Source organism: Rhinatrema bivittatum, chromosome 5 (assembly GCF_901001135.1).
Source record: "Rhinatrema bivittatum chromosome 5, aRhiBiv1.1, whole genome shotgun sequence".
Classification (NCBI taxonomy): domain Eukaryota; kingdom Metazoa; phylum Chordata; class Amphibia; order Gymnophiona; family Rhinatrematidae; genus Rhinatrema; species Rhinatrema bivittatum.
This window is the reverse complement of record NC_042619.1, coordinates 61,725,237-61,741,583: the sequence shown is the minus strand read 5'-3', so window position 1 is coordinate 61,741,583 and position 16,347 is coordinate 61,725,237. Positions and strand designations below refer to the sequence as shown.

At 41.7% G+C, this 16,347-nt stretch overlaps 1 long non-coding RNA gene across 1 annotated transcript; it reads left to right on the top strand.

Moving 5' to 3' along the window:
• Window positions 1-2,761: 2,761 nt before the first annotated feature.
• Window positions 2,762-9,347, top strand: LOC115091981. The gene is made up of 3 exons (XR_003856870.1): window positions 2,762-2,811; window positions 8,736-8,786; window positions 8,879-9,347. It is a non-coding gene; the product is annotated as an uncharacterized LOC115091981 (long non-coding RNA).
• Window positions 9,348-16,347: the final 7,000 nt, after the last annotated feature.

The following is a 16,347-nucleotide window of genomic DNA, read 5'->3' as shown; positions in this document are numbered from 1 at the left end:
CTCTCCAACATAAGATAAGTGGAATTCCATCTGGTAGGCACATCCTGAACAAGGTTGTGCAATGGTGCCCCAACTGCTATTTGCCTCTCTCTGAGTTGCTTCCCACTTTTCACACTGCAATTGAAATGTTCAGCTATTCTGCGACACTTTTCAATCAACTGCTTCAGGACTTGACTAGAATCACCTTCCTTGCCACTAAGCCCCAAAGCATCCCTCACTACCAGGTGCAGCATATGTGCAAAGCATTGGATGCCCTTTAATCCACCATCAGCTAGAGCCTTAACAATATTGGCACCATTGTCAGTAATGAAATATCCATTTAAAAATTCCTTATCACTGCTTCTAAGGAGCCCATTCCATCCTTCCATCATCCCCTGAATTGCCTGTAAGATATTTTCTGAAGTATGGCTCTTGTCCAGCACTTGAGCGTGAAGTAAAGCCCATCGGTATCCTGGCGAAACCTTTTTGGAGCTGCTGGTGCTACTGCTGCCACTACTTACAGGTAATGCCTCATCCAGCTGCCACCAATGTGCTGTTAGAGACAAATATGCATACATTGCATTCATACTAGTCCAAATATCAGTGGTGAGATGGATGCTCCTCCCCTTTGCCCTTGCTATCATAATCTGCATTTCAGCACGACATTTTGTGAACAGGGAAGGAAGCACCTGACAGCTAAATGTAGTTCTTGAAGGAAGTTTGTAGTACGGGGCCAAAAAATGGATCAGCCGTTTAAATCCCTCATTTTCTACAATCTGCAGTGGCTGATCATCCACAGCAATCATTACAGCAATATGTTGTGTAGCCACTTTGGATATTGCCTGCTTCTTACTCTGTGAAATTGCAGAAGGACACCACCCCATCTGCTCAATGGTAGCTTGCCGGGGAAGAGGAGGAGAATGCTGCTGCTGCACACAATCTGTACTACTACTTTCCTTCTGTGGTTTACTTGAAGCCTGGGCAAGCACAACAGTGGAATCAGCTTCTTCTGCAAGCAACAGTGCTCTATGTGCTCTTTTCAGATGATACTTCATGTTGGTGCTAGTAAGATGTCTAAGATTTCTTCCACGGCCCACTATCTTTTCACAATGGTTACATTTGGCATATCTCCGATCAGCACCAATATGAAAATGATTCCATACCATAGATGTCTTTCTACTGTCCCTTACGCTAGGCTCGTCACTAGTCATTTTCATACTAGTAGCACTAGAAGAAGTAGTAGTAGTTGTAGCTGATGTGCTGATGTGCCGATGTTCAAATGGTGTAAAGGTGATAATGGCACTGGCAGTGGTTGTTTTTGCAGTCTGACTAGTCATTGTCATTGGTTTTGCAATCTGACTGACATTGTCATTGGTGGTGTTCTCCTCCTCAGACTTTATTCTAGTCAAGAAACCCTGATCATCAACATCCTCCTCCTCAACATCAGATTCAACATGCAAGACATTCTCCAGCACTGTTCTTTCATCTAAGAATTTGACCTTTCCCTCACATTGTTCTGATTTAGCTCCTTCCTTCCCCTGCAAGTAACCTTGCACTTCTACATCCTCATTCTGATTATTCTCAAAAAATCGCATTTTTTTTATAGGGTCTGGCAGACTGCTCCTTCTGGTAGCACTAGTACTAGCGTTAGTGCTCTTACCATCAATACTAGTACCACGTTTTCTTCCAGAGGGGAGTGGCATGATGATTGAACAAGTTATTAGTTTGTTATTTTTTAAACTTTACTGAGCTAATAGCTATTAATAGCCCTAGACCAAAGGACAAAGTTTAGGATATATAGTGACCCTAGTGTTCTGACTGATATACTAGTGGCTCACTGGCTAGTGACACTAGGCTAGTAGCCTAGCTAAGCTATAATAAATCTAGTAGATTGATATAATAAATCTGCTGCTTCTACTTCAGATGGTTCCACTACCGCAAGCAAATGTGCCAAAAGTATCCAATATATTGGAGAGAAAAAAAAGGTCCCTCTGTCTGAGAAGTCCTTGGTTCCTGGATCAAAGGGAATCACTTAAATGATATCAGATCTGGTTCTCTGGAGAAGTGAAGTTGTGTGCCATGAGGGAGTCAGCATGGCCCTGGGTATATGTTATCAGTTAATAAAGTCTTGTTCCTAGTTAGATCACTCCTGAAGTACTTGTATCTTCTTCCTGAGGAGCTCGGCCTCCCTGATAACAACACATAGTGGCAGCATAATAGACTCCTGAATGCCACAGTTTTGGGAAGGACAGCAGTGCTGAAAAAAAAGTCACAAGAACACGTAGAGGTGAGAGGAACGGATTGTATCGGCAAGGCAGAAATGACAGCGGTTTTGTTTAATGTCCAGTCCCCTGAACCATTTACCTTTCCTACCCCAGTTACTGGCCTAAAATAAGGGAGGCATGGTTTCAATTTATGTGATAGACCGAACCTTTTGTATCGGCCTTCGTTATCGACCCACCGCGGGAAATATCGGCTTCCGCGCGGTTCGGATCGATTTTGTTATCGGCTGACCAGAAAAAAAAAACCCAAACCCACCCAACCCTTCACATTGAATTAATTGGAACCCCCACCCCACCGTCGCGACCCCCGAAGACTTTCCGAACGTACCTGAAGGTCCCGAGAGCAATCTCGCCCGCTCGGGCCATCGGCTGCCAGTAATCAAAATGGCGCTGGTGGCTCTTTGCTCTTACCATGTGACAGGGGCTACCAATGCCATTGGTCGGCTCCTGTCACATGGTAAGGGCAAAGCGCCACCGGCGCCATTTTGATTACTGGCAGCCGACGGCCCGAGCGGGAGAGATCGCTTCCGGGATCACGCCGGACTTCCAGGTACTTGCGGCAAGTCTTGAGGGGGGGGTTCCAATTAATTAAATTTGGAGTTTTGGGGTGGGTTTGGGGTTTTTTTTTTTTAATGTGCTTTTTCTCTCCCCCCAAAAAACCGAGAAGGAACCGCACGAAATTTCGCGGGTTTCTCTCCCCCCCCCCCCCCCTGGAACGCGACGAAATAGGAACTAGTGCCTTTATTTCCTATTTCGTGTAGATGAATGCACATCCCTTTCAGATGGTTCTGCATTGCTGCTATGTTAAAAAGTAAACCAGAAGAGAAGCAGAAAAACAACTAATGTATTTACTGGGAGACCAGCCATGGATATTTTCTGCCAAGTCACTGAGCTGGAATCTTTTTGAAATTCGTTTCTTTTCTCCATTGGGAAAAAGTGGAAGGTGATAGCTGCCGCTGCTCTAACCTGCTACTTTTTAATTTTTTTTTTAATTACCACTGGGAACCAAGCAGATAATATCCCAGTCATTCAAGCATAGTAAGAATGATATAACAGATTGATGGAAAATTTTGCAAAGCATATCATTATGAGATACAATATAATTTATGAATAGGCAAAGTTTAATCTATGTGTGAAAAAAAGGAAGGAACCCAAAGATCTGTAACCCTCCCCCCCCCCTTTAAAAAGGAGGAGGCACACTTCAGAAACAGCTAAGCACTGCACTTCTTTGTGCAGCTTCTGGTGCAAGCACAGATTTGTGCTGTGGGAGCAGAATTCACGGCAGGGCACAAGGGTTCTCCAACACAACAACAAAAAAACAATCCACTCAAAACAGTTGTGTTCCAAAGCAAAAAAAGAAATTTATTTAAAGAACCAAATCACTGTGAATCTGGAAGATGTAGTAGGCCAGATTGACAAACTGCCAATCATCTGGACCAGATGGTATGCATCCTAGGATACTGAAGGAACTAAAAAATAAAATTTCTGATCTATTAGTTAACATTTGTAACCTATCATTAAAATCATCCATTGTTCCTGAAGACTGGAGGGTGGCCAATGTAACTTCATATTTAAAAAGGGCTCCAGGAGCGATCTGGATAACTATAGACCAGTGAGCCTGACTGCAGTGCCAGGAAAAATAGTGGAAACTATTCTAAAGATCAAAATCGTAGCGCATATAGAAAGACATGGACTACAAACTGGTTAAAAGAGAGGAAACATAGAGTAGGATTAAATGGACAGTTTTCTCAGTGGAAAAGGGTAAACAGTGGAGTGCCTCAGGGATCTGTACTTGGACTGGTTATTTTCAATATATTTATAAATAATCTGGAAAGGAATACGACGAGTGAGGTTATCAAATTTGCAGATGATATAAAATTATTCAGAGTAGTTAAATCACAAGCAGATTGTCATACATTACAGGAGGACCTTGCAAGACTGGAAGATTGGGCATCCAAATGGCACATGAAATTTAATGTGGACAAGTGCAAGGTGTTGCACTTGTCTACATCCATTCCCAGATCCATTGCTATAGTTACACGATGTTAGGTTCCTTATTAGGAGCTACCACCCAGGAAAAGATCTGGGCATCATAGTGGATAATACTTTAAAATTGTCGGCTCAGTGTGCTGCAGCAGTCAAAAAAGCATATAGAATATTAGGAATTATTAGGAAGGGAATGGTTAATAAAACGGAAAATGTCATAATGCCGCTGTATAGTTCTGTGGTGAGACCGCACCTTGAATACTGTGTACAATTCTGGTCACAGCATCTCAAAAAAGATATAGTTGCGATGGAAAAGGTACAGAGAAGGGCAAACAAAATGATAAAGGGGATGGAACAGGTCCCCTATGAGGAAAGGCTGAAGAGGTTAGGGCTGTTCAGCTTGGAGAAGAGACGGCTGAGGGGGAATATGATAGAGGTCTTTAAGATCATGAGAGATCTTGAATGAGTAGAGTGGAATCAGTTATTTACACTTTCGGATAATAGAAGGACTAGGGGACATTTCATGAAGTTAGCAAGTAGCACAATTAAGACTAATCGGAGAAAACTCATTTTCATTCAACGCACAATTAAGCTCTGGAATTTGTTGCCAGAGGATGTAGTTAGTGCAGTTAGTGTAGCTGGGTTAAAAAAAGGTTTGGATGTTCTTGGAGGAAACTTAGGGAATAGCCACTGCTTTTAATCGCATCAGTAGCATGGGATCTTCTTGATGTTTGGGTACTTGCCAGGTTCTTGTGGCCTGGTTTGGCCTCTGTTGGAAACAGGATGCTGGGCTTTTTGGTCTGACCCAGCATGGCAATTTCTTATGTCCAAAAGTCAGCAATAGCAGAAACTGAAAAAACTGTTTCATACAGCCCTTAAAGTAACAGAATCACAAAATCCCAAACATATCCGTGGCTTCTCATGCACTTAAGTCAATCCGAATAGGATTTCCCTCTCGTGTCCACTAAGGCTTCGTTCTTCCTCTAAACCCCAACTGAAAACAGGAAACTTCTTCTCTTTTATCCAATCTTCACTGTCTTTAGACTTCCCCAGTTAGATCTTTTCCCTGTGGTATAAGGGGTCCTAATCCTTCTGGTTGGCCTTAATTCTTAAAGGTGAATTTTAAAAGGCCGGTGTGTGCCCAAATCAGGAGATGTGTGCACAAGTCGAGCTGGTGCCTGCCTACTTATTTTAAATAGCGCCCAGATGTGTGTATATTTCCTGTGGTGCGCACATCTCACTCTGATCGAAAAAGGGGTGTGGTATAGGCATGGTCTGGGCGGGGCATGTGTGTTCCGGGGTGGGATGGGGCCAAGAGATGTGCTCACAAATACTTCTGCACCTGGGCACATGCCCAGATCCAATGCCACGGAAGTTTTCTTCTGCCGTGCAGGAGGTGTAACTTTAATAAAAAAAAAAAAAGCACTTTCAGTCACGTTTAAATGGTCTGGGATAACAGGGAAGAGTGCAGGCTATTAAACTGAGGCAGTGGAGGGCGGGGGGGTTTGGAGGACCTCGTTTTTAACTGGGCGAATTGATGGACGTACTGGTGAAACTGGCAATGGTGTGGATGTGCACCCCTTTTAAAATTCCCTGACTTACACAGTAAAATTGGGATTGCGCACCTAGGTGTGTTCACACTTAAAAGTGGTTGCATATGTGCGCATGACCAGGCTATTTATAACATGCACACATATTTGCCTGCAAGTTATAAAATGGCCGTGTACCTGGGTGGGTGCTGACGAAAAAAACACGCACCAGCGTGTGCCCATGCACTGCTTTGAAACTTACCAATATGAACTCAGGGCAGAATCAACTCCTCTGTTGCCCTCTCTGAGCTCCCAGCGAGACATCTTTACTTAACTCTTCAAAACTTTACCTCCTCCATCATGATTCATAGATTCACCCTTTATAACTGGAACCTCAGCATCCACTTTGAGGGGAAGAACCCTCCCATACTCACATTCCAAATCCACACTTCTTGAGCCTCCCATTGGTGGAAATTTCTTGAGTTAATGAATCCCAGACAGGGGTCACAGATGAATGAATTACTTCTGTCTGTTTCAGTTGCAGAATATCATGAAAAGGGAACTCTTCATGCTTAACTAATTTAAGATACAATTGTTGTGGTACCAGAGATGTCAGAGTGTCTGGAAAACTCCAATTATATGATGGACTCACTTTGGAAAATGTAGTCAATGATGTGAAATAGTAGGAGAACGTTAAGAAACAACAAGTTCCTCAAGTAGACCCTGTTCACACCCAAGAGAAGAGGGACAGCAAGTAGAGGAGGTGGCTACAGCAAAAAGGACCCCAGGGCAGTAGATGATTCTGCAGGGCACTAAGGGAAAATGCAAATGATATACTGCAGGGGGCAGGCCTAAAAAGCATGCATTGGATCAGGAATGCCAGAAGTTTTGGCCAGTAGGCCAGGAGACAGTGGTTCAAAATGGATTGTTAATGAGAGAATTGTCTAATCATTCTAATCAATTGTTTAATGAGATTCCTGAATCTACAGTAGATACTAGGACATTACAAAGTTTCAGGATCATGCAGGAATCGGTGTGGTGGTTAAGAGTTTCCACTAAACAGAGGAGTTGGGAACAAGGTACCTGGTCTCTATCCAGGAAACTATTGTCCAGAAATAGTGACCAGGGGTAAAAATGTTGTTTTGTTTTTTGCTTTGTTTTATAGGGGTTTTTTTCCCCAAATGAATTTAATTATGTTTAATGTTTATTTTGTTTCTTTAGTTTTTAAAAAATGAAAAACATAAAAATAAAATCCTAAAAAAGGAAAAAAAAAGAAGGGGCCTCCCGTATCTACCTGGAAAAAAGTCGGGGACAGGATCCTGCTTGGCCCCATTTTCTCTGTCGGGCGGGGATCTGCAGACGAGATCTAGGCCGAAGCCTTGGCCATGTGTAGGCGTAGGCCTAGGCTGTGATAGGTTGCTGGAACCTCAGCCTAGTCCCTACACAAAGCCCAGGCTTGATGTTCAATTAATGCTGCCGTACATCAAAATAGCACCCTCTGCTGGGGAGAATATGTTGAAGTTAATTAACTCTGGCATGTCTTGAACAGATGCTGTCATTTCAAGTGTGAAGAAAGAAGGCATCACAAGAGACACTCTGGGCCTGCACCTGACCCTGGGCCAAGGCCCAGGCTTTGGGACCTTGCCTCTGGGCCAGGTTCCGTGGTCGAGCCTAGACATGGGCCGAGGCCCAGGCATCAGGACCTAGCCTCTTGGTCAGGCCCCAGCATTGGACCTGAGCCCAGGCCTTATCCAAGGCCAAAGCTCAGGCATCTGAATGGCCTCTAGACCAGGCCGCAGCATCAGGCCTGAGGTTGGGCTGAGGCCTAGCTTTCAGGCCTGGGCACATGCCCTGGCCTAGGCCAAGGCCCAGGTGTCAGGACCCAGCCTCCAGGCCGGGCCCCAGCGTTGGGCTTGGGTTTGAGCTGTGGCCCAGGAATCAGGACTGGGCCTCAAGGCTGGGGCTTGGAGTCAGGCCTGAGCCCAGTCTTTGGCCTAGGCTGAGGCCCAGGTATTGAGCCCTGGCCTCTGGACCAGGCCCTGGCATCAGGTTTAGGCCTGGTTGCAATGTTGGATCCCTGACGGAGAAAGTAAGTGAGGGTCAGAAAATCTCCTGACTCCGGCAAAATCTATCGGGCCTGGGCCTTTGCTTGGGTCTCAGAAAAAACCCTGGCATCAGGCCCCTGGGCTTAGGCCAAGGCTCCAGCATAGCATTTGGGAGTAGGCCATGGCCCTTGCATTGCGTCTTGGCCTATTCCTTAGGTGAGGCCCCAGCCTTGGACCTAGGCCTAGGCTCTCCCGGCGCGCGCACAGGCTAGTGTCCTGTGCGTGCGATTCAGTAAACCAAAATATTTAAATTAGGGCCCGCAGTAAAAAGAGGCGCTAGGGACACTAACGTGTCCCTAGCGCCTCTTTTTGGACAGGAGCAGCGGCTGTCAGCGGGTTTGACAGCCGACGCTCAATTTTGCCGACGTCGGTTCTCGAGCCCGCTGACAGCCATGGGTTCGGAAACCGGACGCCGGCAAAATTGAGCGTCCGGTTTTCAAGCCGTGGGCTGATTTTAAATTTTTTATTTTTTTTAACTTTTGGGACCTCTGACTTAATATCGCCATGATATTAAGTCGGAGGGTGCACAGAAAAGCAGTTTTTTTACTGCTTTTCTGTGCACTTCCCCGGCGCCAGCAGAAGTGAACGCCTACCTTTGGGTAGATGCTAATTTCTTAAAGTAAAATGTGCGGCTTGGTTGTTTTGGCGGGGAAATTCCCTTTAAAAATGGCGATCATACAATGCGTTCTCCGTCAGGTACTATCAGAACATTGTATAGCAGCAGGTAGATCATATCACCGTGCTTAAAAGAAGTAAGTAGACGAACTACTTTCACCCAACACAGACATTTTTTATCAATGTGTAATTTCTGGTTGCAGTTTAGTCAGATTTTAAAACCTATTTATGCTTTTCAGCATACAAGAGGTTTTGATCCAGTTGCTAGTACTCAGCAACACACTGACCGAGTAAGTATTGCTCCTCTCGGCGCCTCCATCTGAAGTTTGTTAAAAAGAAAATGTTTTGAAGGGCATCTCTAACATAGCTTTATATATTACAGATGAGTATATGACATAGTCCACACATTAAGACGCAGCAATCCGAGCGAGTTGTTCCCTGAAGAAGGAGTACATCCTCCGAAGCATTGCAGTGTTGGAAAGTAGAAGGCTCGACAAGTGGACCAGAAATACCAGTAGAGTGACTGATGATTAAAAAGCCCTAGTGCTCATACAGAGCTTTCACAAAAAAAGCCTTTGAAGCCTGTTGTGCTACATGATGGTCACTCTACTAAAGAATATTTAATGCTCTATATGGTTAGTAGCAAGATATAATTACAGAGGACATTTATGAGTTTCATCCTACTCCGGGTATTTTTGGATTATTAGGACACTAGGGGTATAGCAGAGTGATATTAGGCAGCAGGTCCCCTATGCTGGAACTAGAGGAATGGCAGAGAGATATGAAGCAGCAGGTCTCGTATGCTGGTGCTAGAGGTATCAACAATAATATATGAAATATACAAAATTTATTTGAAAATATCACACAGATATACCTATATAGACAATAAAACTAAGCTAGCACACACACACATTCATACCCACAAGTTAAAAAATATGTTGTATTGAGATACAGTGTATAACTCTATTTATGTTACCAATTGAGTTCACAAATACGTATAAAATTTCAAATGAGAATTGATAAATTACTACAAACTTTAAATTGAAATTATGTGCTATTTATGTCCGACAAAAGCAGATGCAAGATCTCTTCGTTTCACCCCTGTCATTTGGGGCTTCCTCGGGGACTGATGTAAATGTACACTTACAAGTGTATTGCCACACTGAAAAGCACATGTAAACAATTAATCACACAACTGAAAAAAACATACAGTATCTTATAGCTATTACACTTCAAAGATGTGTATCAACCCTATTTTGCTAAAACCTATAACACTAATGAACACCTATGCACAACTCCACTACCCCCTTCATTAATCACCACATAGCTATTACCCACCACACATAAAAACCCAACGCTTTTCTAAATATTTTATCTCACTTTGTTTTTCTTTTATTTAGATCCTGAAGTCTAATACACTTATAATCACGACGACAATCTATCTTCTTTTCCTATACCAAACCCCGAATGTATTTGATAATGGCCGTACCTACCTGAAGTACAACAATTTATTCAACCTATAACGCTTCTAACTTCTTACAAAGTTCCTTCAACACAGCGTTCCCTTTCATTCATTAGTCACGTCTTTCGACCATCTGTGTTTCGCGGCGTTTCCTTTAGCCCTTATGAATTTCTATACATCCATCCTTTTTTACATGTTTATTGATGAAATACGCCGACCTGCGATCTCAAGCCAAACATATTCTGCAACAATATAACCAAAAAATTACCATAGGAAATAAAACGGCATTACCCCCACCCAAGCTCCTAGTTTTACAAATACAAAAACTTTCAACACTCACGTCTGATCGGAAGTGACGTAACACGCCGTCACCCGCTGAAATGTAAACTGCTAACCTCCCCACAAAGCTTATATAAGCAAAACAATGAGCATGTGAATAATCAATTCAATTATATTCTAACCAGCATCATTCCAATACCAATGTATTTCAAAGAATACTTTACTCAATTAATCCTTATAGTTTAACACGGACCTTACTCAGTCAACCATGAATGAAATGTCATTCTAAAAGCTATTAAACTCATATGCTAATAAAATGCGCTCCACTCTATTGGTCCATTCAACCCCGACGGAGCAATTGTGCGCCAACTATAGATAAATTGCTGTTCAATTTTTCTTAACATTAGGGACAAATCTCCCCCATGTTGAAGCGTAACTTGTTTAATCACAAAAAACCTAATTTCTGCCACAGTATGATTACTCTCAACCCAATGTTTTACTAAGGGTGCGTTTTCACGCAACGCTTTGATCCGGCTCCTATGCTCGATAATCCTACACCGAATGGGGCGAATTGTTTGCCCTATGTAAATTAAATTGCAAGGACAAATAATAGCGTATACAACGCCACTAGTACTACAATCAAACAGGCTAGGAATCAGATAAGGATACCTTAAATTGGGATGACTAAACAACTGACACTGAAGTGTCAGCGGGCAAACTGAACATGATCCACAAGGTATTTGTCCATGAAGAGGAACTGAATCCTCCGATTTTCTCCCACCCTTAAGTTTGTTGTATAGAGATTGACGTTTTTTGATGGCAAAAATAGGGTTTTCTGCAAAACATGGCATGGCAGACAAAACATGCCAGTGAGTCAAAATAATTTCCTTAATTTGAGTGGTTTTTGGAGAAAACGGAATAGTACAAATCATGCGATTTAGAGTTTCCTTTGGATTATGAATCAATAAATTATCCCTGTTGGAATATAACGCCCGTTTGTAAGCTCTTTTTATAACTGAGTAAGGTTGACTGAGTAAGGTCCGTGTTAAACTATAAGGATTAATTGAGTAAAGTATTCTTTGAAATACATTGGTATTGGAATGATGCTGGTTAGAATATAATTGAATTGATTATTCACATGCTCATTGTTTTGCTTATATAAGCTTTGTGGGGAGGTTAGCAGTTTACATTTCAGCGGGTGTCGGCGTGTTACGTCACTTCCGATCAGACGTGAGTGTTGAAAGTTTTTGTATTTGTAAAACTAGGAGCTTGGGTGGGGGTAATGCCGTTTTATTTCCTATGGTAATTCTTTGGTTATATTGTTGCAGAATATGTTTGGCTTGAGATCGCAGGTCGGCGTATTTCATCAATAAACATGTAAAAAAGGATGGATGTATAGAAATTCATAAGGGCTAAAGGAAACGTCGCGAAACACAGATGGTCGAAAGACGTGACTAATGAATGAAAGGGAACGCTGTGTTGAAGGAACTTTGTAAGAAGTTAGAAGCGTTATAGGTTGAATAAATTGTTGTACTTCAGGTAGGTACGGCCATTATCAAATACATTCGGGGTTTGGTATAGGAAAAGAAGATAGATTGTCGTCGTGATTATAAGTGTATTAGACTTCAGGATCTAAATAAAAGAAAAACAAAGTGAGATAAAATATTTAGAAAAGCGTTGGGTTTTTATGTGTGGTGGGTAATAGCTATGTGGTGATTAATGAAGGGGGTAGTGGAGTTGTGCATAGGTGTTCATTAGTGTTATAGGTTTTAGCAAAATAGGGTTGATACACATCTTTGAAGTGTAATAGCTATAAGATACTGTATGTTTTTTTCAGTTGTGTGATTAATTGTTTACATGTGCTTTTCAGTGTGGCAATACACTTGTAAGTGTACATTTACATCAGTCCCTGAGGAAGCCCCAAATGACAGGGGTGAAACGAAGAGATCTTGCATCTGCTTTTGTCGGACATAAATAGCACATAATTTCAATTTAAAGTTTGTCGTAATTTATCAATTCTCATTTGAAATTTTATACGTATTTGTGAACTCAATTGGTAACATAAATAGAGTTATACACTGTATCTCAATACAACATATTTTTTAACTTGTGGGTATGAATGTGTGTGTGTGCTAGCTTAGTTTTATTGTCTATATAGGTATATCTGTGTGATATTTTCAAATAAATTTTGTATATTTCATATATTATTGTTGGGCTCTCTATATTGTGTGTAATTCTATGACAAGTGGATAGAGAGTTGTAGTTATTTACCCTTTGTGTATATTTACGGTGCTAGAGGTATGGCAGGCAAAAAAGAAGTACCGGTAAAAACAATAAAAAAAATCTGGGGTGGTAGATGAGGGTCATGGCAGATGCTGTGGTAGGCATAGTACCAACAAAGCCTTCAAGGTGTTTTAATTATCTTGCCACTCAGATGAGAATTCTGAAAACCCAGCAAAGGGAGATTGCATTTTATAAATAGCATTTCCATTAACTGTGATGCCAACTTGGAGCGGTGAGGGTTCACAATGTCTCCTATAATTGAAAATACATGTTCAATGGGAACACCGGTTGGGCAAGATAGATCCCGCTGTGCCACTTAAGAACATAAGAACATGCCATACTGGGTCAGACCAAGGGTCCATCTAGCCCAGCATCCTGTTTCCAACAGTGGCCAATCCAGGCCATAAGGACCTGGCAAGTACCCAAAAACTAAGTCTATTCCATGTTACCATTGCTAATGGCAGTGGCTATTCTCTAAGTGAACTTAATAGCAGGTAATGGACTTCTCCTCCAAGAACTTATCCAATCCTTTTTTAAACACAGCTATATTAACTGCACTAACCACATCCTCTGGCAACAAATTCCAGAGTTTAATTGTGCGTTGAGTAAAAAAGAACTTTCTCAGATTAGTTTTAAATGTGCCCCATGCTAACTTCAAGGAGTGCCCCCTAGTCTTTCTACTATCTGAAAGAGTAAATAACCGATTCATATCTACCTGTTCTAGACCTCTCATGATTTTAAACATCTCTATCATATCCCCCCTCAGCTGTCTCTTCTCCAAGCTGAAAAGTCCTAACCTCTTTAGTCTTTCCTCATAGGGGAACTGTTCCATTCCCCTTATCATTTTGGTAGCCCTTCTCTGTACCTTCTCCATCGCAATTATATCTTTTTTGAGATGCGGTGACCAGAATTGTACACAGTATTCAAGGTGTGGTCTCACCATGGAGCGATACAGAGGCATTATGACATTTTCCGCTTTATTTACCATTCCCTTTCTAATAATTCCCAACATTCTGTTTGCTTTTTTGACTGCAGCAGCACACTGAACTGACGATTTCAATGTGTTATCCACTAAGACGCCTAGATCTCTTTCTTGGGTGGTAGCACCTAATATGGAACCTAACATTGTGTAACTATAGCATGGGTTATTTTTCATTATATGCGTTACATTGCACTTATCCACATTAAATTTCATCTGCCATTTGGATGCCCAATTTTCCAGTCTCACAAGATCTTCCTGCAATTTATCACAATCTGCTTGTGATTTAACTACTCTGAACAATTTTGTGTCATCTGCAAATTTGATTATCTCACTCGTATTTCTTTCCAGATCATTTATAAATATATTGAAAAGTAAGGGTCCCAATACAGATCCCTGAGGCACTCCACTGTCCACTCCCTTCCACTGAGAAAATTGTCCATTTAATCCTACTCTCTGTTTCCTGTCTTTTAGCCAGTTTGCAATCCACGAAAGGACATCTCCACCTATCCCATGACTTTTTATTTTTCCTAGAAGCCTCTCATGAGGAACTTTGTCAAACGCCTCCTGAAAATCCAAGTATACTACATCTACCGGTTCACCTTTATCCACGTGTTTATTAACTCCTTCAAAAAAGTGAAGCAGATTTGTGAGGCAAGACTTGCCCTGGGTAAATGGTCCATTAAACCATGTCTTTCTATATGTTCTGTGATTTTGATGTTTAGAACACTTTCCACTATTTTTCCTGGCACTGAAGTCAGGCTAACCGCTCTGTAGTTTCCCGGATCGCCCCTGGAGCCCTTTTTAAATATTGGGAGTTACATTTGCTATCCTCCAGTCTTCAGGTACAATGGATGATTTTAATGATAGGTTACAAATTTTTACAACATGACCAATGCATTGGCACAAATTCCTCAACGCTTACCAGAGCCTCCACCCAGCTATCCTCAGTTTCCCAGGAGTCCTGTCCATGCAGCTGTCCCCGGCTACCAGGAAGGTCCAGGGGTAGGCCCTCCAAACAGATGTCACCCCCAACCGAAAAGCCATACAGAGGAAAAGTCCCATGAAGCCCCAGAGGTAAATGAAACAAAAAGGCAATCAGAGAAGATATGTCAAGCAAACCTGGCTGGACCTCTGTACAGAGTTCCTGTGCCAGCTAGAAGAAAGAAGTCTCCTCAGCCCATCCTGACTACAGAGTTCCAATATCAGGCCTGCCTGTGTTATCCTGCTGCCTACTTATAATGCCCTCCTCTGTGTTCTGCCCATACTTCTGTCTCTTTGATGCTGTCTTCAGTCACAGTCCTGCTGGTGTCTCTTCTCATCATGTCTCATCTTCTGGTCCAGCTGCTGGTGTTTTGTTTCATCTCATTCTGCTACTGCCACCATGCTGGTATCTCATCTCAGCTCAACACCACACCACACCACACCACACCACACCACACAGGCTATCACTGTCAATCCAAGGTAATTAGGGAACCTTAAGTAAGAAATTCTTGAATGAAAATATTGAATGAAATTCTTGAATGAAAATATTATTCAGGAGCGTTTAAATGTGAATACAAAGCTAGAATCCCCTGAAGAAACCAACGGGTGAAACAGGAGCTTCCTGTCGGGACAACAGCTGAATTACGATTAAGAAGGGACAGGCATTGAAAAGATCTTATAAAAGAAATGATATTGATTATGAGATATTCAGGGAATAACAATTAATTTGAGGGAATGAAATAAGAAAATAATTTTTTTGAAGTTAAATTATATTTGAATTGAAGGGATATGTTTACATTGTAATGAGGTATATTGCAATATTTGGGTAACATTTATTTATTTATTTATGTTTAATGTTAATGTGCAATATGTATGTACTTCATGTAAATTTTTAAATGTTGTGTATAAATTGATGTGTATAAATTGATGTGTAGTTGAATGAATGAGTGAGTGTGTGTGAATACAGGGCGTGTTTTATATATGTTTTTTAATAAATATATGGAATAAAGTATATAACATATTTAAAAAATAAATACGGGTATATTGTTTGTGAATCTATCAATTAGAATACCTGTATTGAACCAGTGCAGGGAAATATATTCTTTAAAAAAAGACTATGTCAGCTGCTGTGTGACAACTGTGGAGGAATCATGGAGATGTGTAGGATATAGCTAGCACTGCCTTGGATAGTTCTTCTGTATGGTGGGAGACTGTGTAAGTATGCCTGGTCCCAAACAACAGCAGGCCTCATCCCAATCTGCTCTTGGCCAGTGGGCAAGCTCTACTCAATACTGATGTCTATGTTAGGCTTCTCCCTACCTGCTATTAAGGTAGAGTCAGAAGCATATATGCTTACTAGAGATGTGAATCGTTTTTTGTGTTCGTGTCGTTCTTCGTTTTTCGGCAGCCACGGAAAATGTTTTTTTGTGTTTCTTTTTTTTTTTTCGCGAAAAACGAATTTTCGTGAAATTTCGTTGAAATTTTCCAATTTGGAAAAACCGAATGCACATCTCTAATGCTTACTGATTGGTTTTTATTACAGCAGGGGCCCCTCAAGGTCTCAGGTGCCCCAACATGTTAGTCTTTCTACTTTACAATAAGGAAAGTGCTGAAGACATCATGCCTACCACATGCTACCTCTGGAAGCAGTTGGCCTATACATTTTGGCCCGTGCCAGGCTTCAGAAAGAGGCTTGCTTTTGGCTCATGATGTTATCAGTTAACATCTTCTGTAGCCATAATACTATGCACAGTGCTAATGAGTGAGATTCTATCAGCACACCTGCCTTAGTCTTGGAATCTACAAAGTACAAAAAGATCTAAGACCACAGGATACCCATCCTATAGGTCAGTGACTTTGCTAT